Source organism: Phyllobates terribilis, unplaced genomic scaffold, assembly GCF_046119375.1.
Source record: "Phyllobates terribilis strain yellow unplaced genomic scaffold, ASM4611937v1 Scaffold_4__5_contigs__length_816908805, whole genome shotgun sequence".
NCBI classification, from domain to species: Eukaryota; Metazoa; Chordata; class Amphibia; order Anura; family Dendrobatidae; genus Phyllobates; species Phyllobates terribilis.
Window position 1 is genome coordinate 419,495,701 of NW_027362764.1, and position 13,630 is coordinate 419,509,330.

The 13,630-nt window shown below is 40.5% G+C and overlaps 1 protein-coding gene across 2 annotated transcripts in view; it reads right to left on the reverse strand.

Moving 5' to 3' along the window:
* BASP1 (brain abundant membrane attached signal protein 1) overlaps positions 1-6,278 on the reverse strand; it is a 109,349-nt gene extending 103,071 nt beyond the window's left edge. Inside the window, exon 1 of one of the 2 annotated variants that reach the window (XM_073678622.1) lies at positions 6,076-6,278. The gene's annotated coding sequence lies outside the window, so the exon portion shown is untranslated. The remainder of the gene's footprint in view (positions 1-6,075) is intronic. The other variant, XM_073678621.1, reaches the window with a different exon arrangement.
* Positions 6,279-13,630: the final 7,352 nt, after the last annotated feature.

The window sequence follows — 13,630 nt, forward strand, 5'->3', positions numbered from 1 at the left end:
GAACTTAATAATTTACAATCAAAAGACAAAATATTCAAGAGTAATCTTTACAACTCAAGTACAAGGGTTAAGTACATGATATTAGCACTTTTATATGCCTGTAAATTTGCTTCAGTTCAACATTCAAATGAATGCTTCATGTGAAAATAACCTTCTGTTTAAAACATTTAAGATTTTTTTTTATATTTCTGTTTCACTATGGTTTTCACTTTGCCCACTGAGCCATTTAACAGACTGCCACTTTCAGCAGTCATCTCTTCATCATTGAAGGCAGAATTACAAGGAATGGTAACCTCTATACATACACTTCTCAACACTGAAATTGCCACCAAGAAGAAAAAGTAATGGAATAATGCAAGAAATGAAAACATAATTCTCAAAAAAAAAAAAATCTCAATTTATTAGGTATGGAGCAAGAGCATCAAGCCCACAAAAACATGCACGTATAGGCCTTGGCATGCTATTAGTAAGGCTGTTAATGGTTGTCTGAGGAATGTTCTGCCACATTCAATGCAGTTGGACATACGTGTCATCAAGATCCGCTGCTGGCAGCTCCCTTTGCAATTGTCAACCAATGAGGTCCCAGATGTGCTCAATGGGAGACAACTCCAGAGATGCTGTAGTCCATGCAGGCTGATCAGAGTAACATGACTCCTAGTGGGCCTGGTGTGGTCATGTTGAAAAACAGACCATGTGACACTTGGCAAGGAATAATAGCTTCCCAGGTTCCATGATTTATCAGTTTTGTTTTGGAAGTAAAATTGGACATCATATACCAAGCCTAAGGGCAGAGAGACTGCCGTATTTCTTGTGCAAGGATCACATCATAAACCACGTACTGGCCGGCACCTCTCCTCACCTGAGCTTGACAGCTGCATAGAAATACATCACGCTGTCACTCTCAGGTCAGGAGAGGTTCCTGGCCAGTCCGTTCAGTGCATGCGATCATCGCAGGCATTATACGGCAGTGTGTCCCTGCCCTTAGACATCAAAAGTATCTACATAAATTAGAGGTTTGCACAATATTGGGCTGCAAGCCAGACGTTAAGCTATGGGTGTTTCATTGACCTCACAGAATTGCTCTCAAAGGCCATCATGGTACCAAGCTAGACAGCAATGCAGGCTGGAATGGATGTCTGTCCTCTTTATTGAGGAGTCAAGCTTTTGTCTTGGATGCAATGATAGCCAGAGACTATGTGGGATACACCACGTAGAGGCATTCTTGAGGTAATGTCGCACTAGGGGTTAGTGTGGGGTGGCAAATTGTATGGTCCTCTAGTCTTCATTCTAGATACAACTTGGTGTTACATTGATTTGGTTTCTCCATAGAGGCGGTTTTCAACATAACAATGCCAGGCCACATGTTGCTCCTGCTATTCTGAGCAGTCTACATGGCCTTAACATTCTACCATGGCCCGCAAGGTCTCTAGACTAGTCTCTCATCAAACACAATTGAGACATCATTTGTCGGCCATTAATAATCTCATTGATCGCATGCCACAGTGTGCATCAGCGTGCATTTTTGTATGTGGTGCGCATACTCAATACATCGAAGGCCCAATTCATCATCTGATTTTTTTTTTTTTTTTTTTTTTTTAAATTATAATTATTTCTTTCCATTTTTGTATTATGGAATTAGTTGCCTTTTTTGTACCAAATTCTTCAAATTGGCACATGTAATTCATGAATTTGGCACAAATTCAAAAGTAGTCTTTTTCCGTCTCTTGAACCGTTTTATAGACATTTTAGCCCAAAAAGTCTCACATTTTGTAAAATGGCACATAAATTGTGCCAAAATACATCAGTGGAGGAACTGGAGTTGGGCCAAACTTTGAAACTTTTTAAAAAGTTGCAATTGATGAATCAAGTAAAGACATCTGGAATCACTATGCTCTGCCCAGCAAAGCAGAAAAAAAAAAAAACCACAAAATAGACTTCAAAACAGATGCAAATAGTACAGTGAATTGAAGAGAGGAAAAAAAAACACTTGAACTGATGCAAATTTTATGAGCTTGATTTTTGCCTTCATCCCCGATCAATTGAATCCAATGACTTTTGTATTAATTGTGTATTCCTAACAGATGCCACTTCTCATATTGATTATTACCATTTACTGTTTCGTCTTTTATTTAAAATCCACCCAAACCTCACTATAGAGAAGAATATTGAGGATATACAGTGCAGGCATGAATTCATCTTTACCAACCCTGGTGGATCTCAGATATAATGAAACATACAATCTCATTTTTCTGCATTGAAGCATCAAAGTAAAAAACAGGCAATTTCTGAAATAGTCATCGCTGAATGCTGCACACATTGCAACAATAGTTGTCAAATTGTTCTCTCTTATCTATAGCTGCATATAGAGAAACATAAGTATCAATTAGGCGCAGATGATGTCTGCACAATGGTGGCTTTTAATTGGTGCAGATGTGCCCCATTCATGGCACAAGGCATGCTATAAATAGGAGCACAGGTGGATTTGGTGCTCTGCGCTGTCATTCCTATGCTCCATTTTAAACAATCTGAGCATTATGTACATTTACACCAAAAAGGTAAATTGGACAGTTAGGAAAAAAAAAAAAATTGTAAACCTTCGTAAATTTCACAGCCCCCATAATTCTACAATTCTTACGTTGACATGCCTAGTCATGACATCTGAAAGTCACAATTATATTTAATTCCACACAACAATCTACCTAACCACAATCTAGAAAAATAGAGCCAACCTATGCCGCCACATGATCTCACTTTACAGTTCTGACCAGAAACATCAGATTTTTACAGAAAAGGTTAACATGAACTGTCCATCTATAGACACTTGGTTTTCAAAAAAAATCTGATAAGTATTGCTGGCTGTGATATAGAATAGCATGGTGTGAATGCTGCCAAGTTCATTTTCACCTTGCTGTCAGCACAGTGCCAATTTGGCCTTGAGCAATGTGAGACAAAATGGTTACTATGGATACACTTGCCTAGTAGCTACGGCCATGCGAGTATTAATTCGGCCATATTACGGCTCTGTGGGAATACTGTATATTAATCAAACAAAACAGAATTGAATTACGAGAAAGTAAGAAAATTGCCACCCGTTCCCCAAAAAAAAAAAAAAAAAAACAGCACACATCCAAATTTTGCACTTGAAATGCGATTAGAAAGCCAGGTTTAAGGTTGTCAGAGATGAGCGGATCAATTTACGCGATTCCAGGTTAGTGGTATCTGGAGGCCCGCGAATGTCTTACCTTCTAGCGTTCCCGGCATTTGATTTGTCAAGCCTGGTGAGACGTCATCTTTGTGACGAGGCGCACAGATGACGTCGCACCAGCCCTGTGACGAGGCGCACAGATGACGTCGCACCAGTCTTTGCTAATCAAAAGCTGTGCAAGAGTTGCCGGGAGGTAAAAGATTTGCAAACCTCTTGTGTAGCCACTAGGTACCACTCAACTATATGCTGGTTCAGAGTCCCGAAAATCGATTTGCTCATCTCTAGTTGTCAGGTAGCAACCAGTCAGTCTCAGATCTTAAAGGGAACCTCTCACAAGATTCATGCTGAACCATGGGAATAATATATCAGAAACTTTCTGCACAATTGTAGTCAAGTATGGATGGATTTCTTTTAAACACTATTACCATGGGCCATAGGGACAGATCTGACTAGTCCAGTGCAGTCCCCATATTGTGACTATACTGGTCTCTCCCTAGGAGTCCAACTACACACTGCCGGATTTTAGGAGTCCACAATTAGTCATGCTGTAATTTCTAGCACCGCCATCTTAGCTTGATTGACAAGCTTTTCACTGGGCTCCTCCTGCCATCTTGCACATGCTCAGTAGAAACTAGTTTTCATAACACTTCCAGCATGTCCGTCAGTGTTTCTCACACTATTGCTGCAACAACTAAATTCACCATGGGTAACACTGCATATATTTACATTATACTGTATGTAAGGTAGAACATGGTAGATTTCCCCAGACTTCAGATAGATCTTTCTGGTAATCTTCGTACTATGGACGGAAGGGTGGAAACAAACTATTGATGGAGGTGCAAGCCTACTGAACCACCACCATTAACATGATTTACAAATTTGTTAGGAAAGAAACATGAATAAACAAGAAAGAAAGAAGTCTAGAAACATTTCAGCTAGTGCTGTGAGTGGTGTCCTTAGATTGGCCGGGTTTTTCCTCGAGAAAATTTTGGTTTAAACAGTGTCAAAAAATAAAGGCGTAAAGAAACCTGGGAACAATCAAATCATATGTGCATTTTTTTTATGCTGCCAACATAAAATTTTTGTAAAAAAACCAAAATGTGCTGTAAGAGGGAAAGCCGCAGTCGCTCAGTGGTTAAGCGCTTTGCAACACTGGGGTCCTGGATTCAAATCCCACCATGAACAACAATCTGCAAGGAGTTTGTATGTTCTCTCCGTGTTTGTGGGTTTCCTCGGGGTTCTCCGGTTTCCTCCCACACTCCAGACATACTGATAGGGAATGTAGATTGTGAGCCCCTATGGGGACAGTGATGATGAGGTCTGTAAGGCGCTGTGGAATTAATTAGCGCTATATAAGCAGAGCGTAATAAGATACTAATAGTAGTAGCTTACTGACTCCTATTTGTTCATGGCTGCCAAGATGGCTCACCCACCTATCATTTGCACTGCTTTGTCCACCCAATATGGTCACTGATAGAGATGTACGCGTGTACACCACCACTTTCACACAAGATGCTCCACCCAATCTACTTGCACGCTTCCATTCTGATGAATAAGCCTTGTCACTTGGCCATCCACCCCATCCACACGTGATATGTAGCAGCTGAAAATATCCAGTAGTCGACTGACAGCGGTCGCCATTATGAGGCATTGCCTGCACACATCTCCCCTGCAGGTTACACAGAGCCCAATATGATCTATTATCAGTATCCACACATATATATTAGTATGCAATGCCAATAATATATATTAGTATTACTAACATGCAATGGACAGGGGCGCACAATACTGGATCGCCACAGGTGCTTAACAATGAGAAAAGTGAGGAAAGATCTGCCATCTTTGTGGCATTTGAATAAATCTGGGAATTGGCATGGCTTACACCCAGGTACTTAGCCTAGTGCATAAGATGCCATATCACTTGGTAATGGCAGCTTTATAGAAGCCTGCTTGCTTTGTATGGAGCATTTCTGACAGTAGGGATCTGGCTTTTTGGATGCAGGGTACCAAGGAGAGCAGCTCTCCACGCCCCACACCTCTGCGCATGCGTGAGTCAAAGACAAAGGAATTGGTAATTACTGTAAAGTCTCATTCATTTGCACTGCAGTATTCTTCTTCTAACAAGAGCCCAACGTGGATGGATCGTCTCATCAGTTCCCAGACCTGACACTCCACCTAGATTGCTTTTGTTCTGCAGATGCTTTCAAAATCCATACGCAGAGGATTTAGCATTGGCTGTGTACTGTATATACAGTATGTCATGCACCTATGTACTGTGCCACGATGAGTGGGTGCTCGATCAGTAACACACGACGAGACAATAGCCAGCCGTGCAATGGCTGCTGCAGCCGATCTGGACAGCTGTCATCCAGCTGTTGCACATGCATCATGCCAAGCTGCCCACGACCAGGACCACAGCCATCATTAGTGCCAGATCTGGGGGTGACTGGGTCCGCACTAACATGGCAGGGTGCATGTAACCCCTTCCACCCCAGCGCTGTCAAGCAATCCCAGAAACGCCCAGTATGGATGGATCTCACAGAAGCCAGATTAATCCAAGTGCACAAGAGCCGCACAGCTCAAGACAAAGAACACACGAAAAGAACAGTATTTAGGTCATTCATCCCCTCTCCCCCCAAATGCAGGCATGTCAGAGGAATACGTGCAGAACTCGTGTGCCACCAGGATCGTACCCATCTACCATAGGCAGCACGTGTGTGGTTCCATTAGCCCTGCACTGGGCTCTTTTACAGTGTCTCACCGTTTTCTTACACAGTGCATTCTAGATGGATTATTAATAGGCTGCTATAGTCCCCATCTGTAGAGAGGAGCTGCCTTGTGTGTCTGCACTATAGAAAGCTGCAGCTTACCTTGTGGTATAGTCTGTGCCTGTCCTGGGGTGTTAGTGTGCCCTGCTGTCACAGAGGGTCCTGCCCTGGTTAGTCTGGTGCCTGTGTCTCCCTTGCTCGGTGGCTGGCACTGTAGTGATTAGCAGGCGTTGGAGCAATGTCTGTGCTGCTGCTGCCTCTGCATTTCTCCCTCTCCCTCCTCCCCTTCTGCTTCTCCTCCCCCGTCTCCCCCTTTCCATCTTCTCTCCCACTCCCTCCCTTTCCCCAGTCCATAAGCCACTGTGGGGCTCTTTTTTTTTTTTTAATAAACATTAAAGTGTGTGCTGATCATTCTTGCTCTCATATTTAGGAGAGCACCCTACCCTGAGCTTTAGATGGGGTTGGCAGGATGCACAGTGTGGATGGCAGCCTACCTACTACAGCACTGGAGTGGATATTGGGGTACCCCTGGATGTGATGCTGCTCCCCAGAGTCCTCTTAGAAGTAGATGTCCCCCTGTCTGTCCTTCTGTCCTATCCCTGATGGAAGGGAGTTAATTCCTGCACAGACCTCACCTACTGGGTAATTACTGGCCAGGTGATCAGCGTCCACAATGGAGATTGCACTGCTTGGACTATACTTTTAGTGGAAAGAGTCTTTCAAATTGGCTGTTATTCCTTAAACAAGACACAAATAGGTCTACAGCTTAATTTTTTACTGAATTTGGCACACCTTTTAGCAGTAGGAGTGATTGAAGGAATTAAATGTTACTTGTATTTTGCATTTTAAAACTGTAAATCAGGTTATTTTTCAGACATCTATGTAGAAGTAACTTTTTATATGTATGTACTTGTATTTTTCTTCAAATATATTTTTTAAAAGGAATTGAAAATGTTTGGTAAATTGTGATGTTCGTCACTTTGGCTCCCCCTGCAGGGCATGTCGTGCATTAGTCAAGGAAATATGTTAGGCAAACTGTCAGTGTGCTCAGCTGGACTGTGGGTCTTCTACAGATTTATATGATTTACTATTTTTATTAAAGCTTGATAACTTTTTTGCATTTGCATCTTCAAATTATAATGTTTTGATTGATGGTATACAAGCACATTTACACATGGCGGATGAGGTACAGGCCTTTCTGCATCTACATAATATGCTTCATTAATCTCAATGGGATGGTTTTTGCTGTTTGTGCACAGATTTTTGCAAATTGAGCTAAGATGAAGGAAACGGTTGCAGAAATTTTCTGTAACCAATCTGCTACATTCAGCATTGCTGTGTGTCCTAAAAATATTATTTGTCACTAGGTTTTGAGACACTTAACCATTTCATTATATAGCTGGGATTTAGTTTTCCTAATATGCCCATTTCAGAAGTATGTGTGTGGCTATGTAGTAAGAGGCACAGAGAAGTGGGGCGTACTGCCTTCGGTTTCACCTGTGCCCACTGCTACTGATGGAGCGCTCCGGATTAATCTCTGGTAGCTCCTAAGCCCTTTAATTACCTAATGCTGAAATGTCCTGTTCTGATGGGGCACGTCTAGAAAGCTAAAACCCAGTTTCCCTTAGGAATCGCTCAGATGAGTGTATTATGGAGACTGTTCAAGTAGAGATCCGCACGGACCATTGTAATTCAATAAGGTGTTCAGATGACCGTTTATTCACACCGAGTGTCCATGTGGAATAAAATTGGAGCATGCACTATTCTCTGCCATATTTTGGATTAGATTCTATGGATGCGCAAAAAAAAAAAAATCCGGTGCCATACGGATCATCTGTATAGCATCCGAATTTTACAGATAAATTGCAAATCTTCACTCCGGAAACTTTATTTGATCATGTTAATTTTAAAATGTACGGATGTCACACAGATGGCACGTGGTCATAAAATACGGACACATGGATGGCACACAGATGGCACGTGGTCATAAAATACGGACACATGAATGGCACACAGATGGCAGGTAGTCATAAAATACGGACACACGGATGGCACACATGGCACGTGGTCATAAAATACGGACACACGGATGGCACACAGATGGCACGTGGTTATAAAATATGGACACACGGATGGCACACAGATGGCAATTGGTTATAAAATATGGATACACGGATGGCACACAGATGGCACGTGGTCATAAAATATGGACACACTGATGGCACACAGATGGCACGTGGTCATAAAATATGGATACACTGATGGCACACAGATGGCACGTGGTTATAAAATATGGACACGGATGGCACACAGATGGCACGTGGTCATAAAATATGGACACACGGATGGCACACAGATGGCACGTGGTTATAAAATACGGACACACGGATGGCACACAGATGGCACATGGTTATAAAATACGGACACACGGATGGCACACAGATGGCACGTGGTTATAAAATACGGACACAGGGATGGCACATAGATGGCACGTGGTCATAAAATACGGACACACGGATGGCACACAGATGGCACATGGTCATAAAATACGGACACACGGAGGGCACGTGGTCATCATAAAATATGGACACACAGATGGCACACAGATGCAAATGTGGATGAAAAATCGTCTGCGTTTTTCTGGATAAAAATTGGAAGATTTTTCATAGGCTCGTCTGAACCTGGCCTTAGGGTATGTGCCCACAAGAGTTTTTTGAGGAATGTTTTCCAAAATCTTCCTCAAAAAGTGCTTAAATATTCCCCATAAAAATAAGAGTTTTCTGTTTAAAAAAACTTTTGGTTTTTAAATGCCTGAAAAACCTCTCCCTGCACATACCCTTAGGATATGTGTCCATAACCTGTTTTTTTTCTATAGATCTTGAAGCCAGGAATGAATCACAAATAGAGGACTCTATTAAAGGAAATACGGAAGGAATTTTTTTTCATCCATTCGTTGCTTTAGATTTAAAAACTGCTTCTGAAAAATGGAATGTGTGAATAAACCCTTAGTGATAATTATGATTAGTAGCACGTTAAGAGCAATCTGAATTTAGAATTAGTATGTTGGAGAAATGGGAATCCCACATGAGCAGAGACCACTGACTGAATTGACTTCTTTTATGCTGATTTTACATATCTGTGTTTCACAGTCCATGTTGCGACGCATGGACCTGGCCATGATTCTCCTGACCAGAATTCGGCAGCCGTATATGCATGTATGAAATTATCGAGTTTGGGTCAGTTTACCTGCAGCCATTCTGTGCAACGCGGTCCGAGCATTGACTGAGTCTTATACCATCCTTAGACTAGGGTCACATGACTGTAAAAAAAAGAGTTTCATCCAGAAAAGTGGGATGTTTTTTTATATCACTTGTCATCTATATGTAATCTGTGTGCAGTCCGTATACAATCTGTTTTTACGGTAGCATCTTGTAATAATTTTCAAGACCATTTTACAGTTTCTTATGTTATAGAATTGCAATGTATCCGTAAAAATCCAATGCCATACTGTGTCACCGGATTTTTTTCTCGCACCCATATACTTGAATGGAGGAGTTTTTTTTAGATTTCAGAGTCAAATCGCAACACGCTGCGATTTTTCTCACGGACAGGTTCTCCGTGAAATTGCATTGAATAATATGGGTCAGTGTGCTATCCGATAAAAAAATCTGATAACACTCATGCAATTTATACTTTCGTGTGCACGAGCCATATTGTGATGGTTAGACAAGCAGTTTATGAGCCAAAGTCAGAAGTGGATTGAAAAAAAATGATAAAAATAAAGGTGATACCTATACTTGTCATTGCCGCTGGATCTAATGCTGACCTTTCCTAAAAAAAAGTTCATTAATAACTGTACGAATGATTGCAGCCTAAGGCTAGATTCACACATCTATGTGAGTGTTACCATCTGAAAGAAACGGACTGATTTTTTTTTTCTCAGGTATCATTCTAGTTGCATTAGTTTTCCCCTCATCCCTTTTTTCACTGAAGCAGATAGTCAATGGAAATAAAATGTTCAGACACTCTATTTTATTTTTTACTATGAGCCCAAGAACTAACAGGTGCCCATTAGCCGCGATGAGGTGTACCTTTCTTTGATGGGGCCCTAATTTAATATTTATCAAACATGCCTCTCCTGGGCTAAGTACCTTCACCTTTATAAGTATATTTTATGTAGCAGTCATGCAACCCAAATTCCATATATTCAATGTTTGCATACATACATCTTACAGTGGCTGTTGTATTTATTTGTATACCATTGGCTAGGCCTCATTCAGAAGTCAGTGGTTTTCAAAAACGCAAAAAAATAGTACTGGTATCATCATTGTTTTGAATCTATGTGTCATGTATGGATAAATAAATTACAAAGCTCCTTCTATCCTCTGCAATGTTAAACAAAGAGATGCCATCTGTGTGCTGTCCCTGTTTTTCATGGACCCATAGACTTGTCTTATTTTTTATCCATGCTGCCAGAAAAAAGCGGACATGTGAACAACCTCATAGACTATCATAGGTACGTGTTCTATTTGTGAATAACCAGGATAGAACGCTTACATGCAACATGGATGTGTGAATGGGGCCTTATCAGTTATCACTGAGTCAGTGTTCTCTCTGTTATACACGAACAGCACACTGAGCAAGAAAAACAGCAGTCTGTTTTAAACACTGACATGAAAAAATGGTACCAGTGTCATCAGTGTTTTGGATCATTATGTAATCCGCGTGCCCGTTTTTACCATCCGTGTGTCATCAATATTTTTCACGGATGGATAAATAAATGATAAAGCTTCTCCTATCATTTGCAATGTTAAATACGGACAGCACATGAATGCCATCTGTGTGATGTATCTGTTTTTCATGAACTCATAGACTTGTATTGGCCCTTATCATCCATGATAATGTAAAAACACAGACATGTGAATAGCACTATAAATTATAATGGATACGTGTTGTATCCATGAAACACAGAGGTGTGAATGAGGCCTTAGTGTGGTTTTCCACCACAAAGCTGTACTGCTTGCTAAATACTTAAAGTGTATAATGTACACACTGCTGGGAGTCGGCTTTGCTAGTTGGTTCAAGCGGCCATCACGTGCCAACTAGATTCTCATCTTCTTCTCTCAGTAAAATGTTGACGACTGTTTCCAACTGTTTACTCAAGTATATGAGTAACGTTCCATGTAACAAAGGCAGTTGATCCAGCACTTCCAATAACACATATATCTTTATTTAGGAAAATTCATCCATAAAAGGTATATGGTTCCATAAAAATCCACATGAATGTATGGAAAAGTACATCATCTGAGGAAATAGTCCCAAGAGAGATGCATTCAAGATGTTGGTTGACGCGTTTCGAAGGAGAATTTTTATTCTGTCTAATTTTCATTCCCATAGTAGGTTATGAATAAGAAGTATCACTTCGAAACGCATCAACCAACATCTTGAATGCATCTCTCTTGGGACTATTTCCTCAGATGATGTACTTTTCCATACATTCATGTGGATTTTTTATGGGACCATATACCTTTTATGGATGAATTTTCCTAAATGAAAATATATGCGTTATTGGAAGTGCTGGATCAACTGCCTTTGTTACATGGACTGTTTCATTTGGAATCTGGATACGTGCATCTATGGATAGGTGAGCTGATTGTTTGCTATATGAATAACACCCTGCGTTGACCGATGAGAAGCTAGTCCCATGCTCAAATCACATACTTGCAGTCACGTGACGACCACTCGAAAAGGCCAGCACAGCTGAATCCTAACAGTGTGAACAGTATACACTGTATTCAACAAGCTGCCCTGCTTTATGATTTATTTGTGCAGATGGCATATTATCACTCCATATAGATTTATGGGTTTTATAGGGCCACAATCCAGTATTCTGAAAAATTTCTCAGGCTATAGTGTATATCCAAATATAGATGCCCACAGATGTTTCCCCTTAATTTTCTGGTACACATGTACAGAAAAATTCAATGCAGTCACGCTTCATACTTTCTGGACATTCTCCTGATCTGTTACTACACTTCCTGTGTTATGTTATGAAACACAATGTTCTCGAAAGCTCACAGTTGGTGAAATCAACTTTGCTGGTTGTAAAAGTTCAGTTTGGAGGTAGCATGTCTTCAGCAATTCTTGGTTTATTACAGGTTTCACCGTAAGCAGGATAAAAATATTATATTAATGTAATGACCCACATTGTTCTCTGTAAACTGTGCGCCCCTGAAATGTTAAAAAACACCACACTCTGCAGACGGGTATCTCTCCAATTTGGCTCATTGACCTCATTTACATGTTATTTAATCTTTTTCTTTTCAACATGGCTCAGCTTAGAAGATGCTGTCATGGACCACCACCTCCTGACTCCAGCGGCTCTAAAGGTTCTCTTACACTGAATGCAAGGGTTCATAGGAACGCTATCTCCCAATAATCTTTCACTGTTAATGCTGCTAAAGTCTGTTCACATGGAGAATTTTTAAGCGTTCAAAGCTTTTTTGAGGAGGTCTTCTTCTTCTGAAGTGGTTTTGAGGAGGTTATTTCTGAAGCGCTCTTTGCAGCCTTTTGATTGGACAGTGCTTAGTTTAGAGAGGTTTCCTTCAAAATCCACTGTAAGGAAGTGACATGCACTTTTTCTTTTTTTGTCAGACATTTTTCTTTATGATGAAAAAAAAGCTCTTCATATGAGCAGATTTTCCATATAAATGCATAGAAAGAGTTTCTGGAGAGGCTCTGCTCCTAAAAACTCCTGAAGAAACTTCATGTGAATGCAAAAGAGGTGTGTAGTTTAGAAAACACATATAGGATATAAATAAGACTATGTAAACACACAGATTTTCAAGGAATTTTTGGAGCTGAAACGGAAAGGAAGCTTTCCAGATGTGCCCCCTAATTGCAAAACTCCTCAAAAACTTTGAGTTTCTGCTCTGAAAACTCGGTAAAAAAACATTGTGTGTTCATAGCATTAAGGAAAATTGAGTTAATACAGAGATCTCCTGTTCCTACTGGCCAGACTGGACAACAGTTACTAAAAGCACATTTTTCTGTGCAGGACATGTCCTGTTCTCTGTTACACAGACAGCTTATTGATTTCAATATGTTGTGGCGCTTCCGGGAAATTAAACACTTACTGTCAGGCATTCCCATAGATTACAGCTGATTTTGGTGTGTTTTTGATGCTGCATATTTTTGCTGCATCAAAAACTCAACATCTCACATTTCCAGCAAAGTGGATGGGATTTTTTACTCAGTGTAAACTGTCCTACTGTATGTGTTTCAGATCCACAGCACTTCAGTTTCTCTTGCGAGTACACTGACTTTTATGTGCAGATTTTCCCCATAGACTTCAGTTTCTAGTGCATTTCCATTGTGGAAATGCATCAAAAATGAATGTGATCCATAACTAAGTATATCAATAAAGTTTTGTCAGAGTCAAATACCAGAAAGTATCAAAAACAAAGCAGTTTTATTTAAAGCACCAAAAAGAGACAAAAACTGCGATAAAAACACGTAAAAAAACCACACACAAAAAAGCAATGAAATAACGTAAGTAACTTAATATAAATAATAAGTGCAGAAATTTGGCAGCGTCAAAAACTCACCAAAAGCTCCTTGCCAGAATGTAGCCTCAGACAAAAATGTCGAAAGCAGA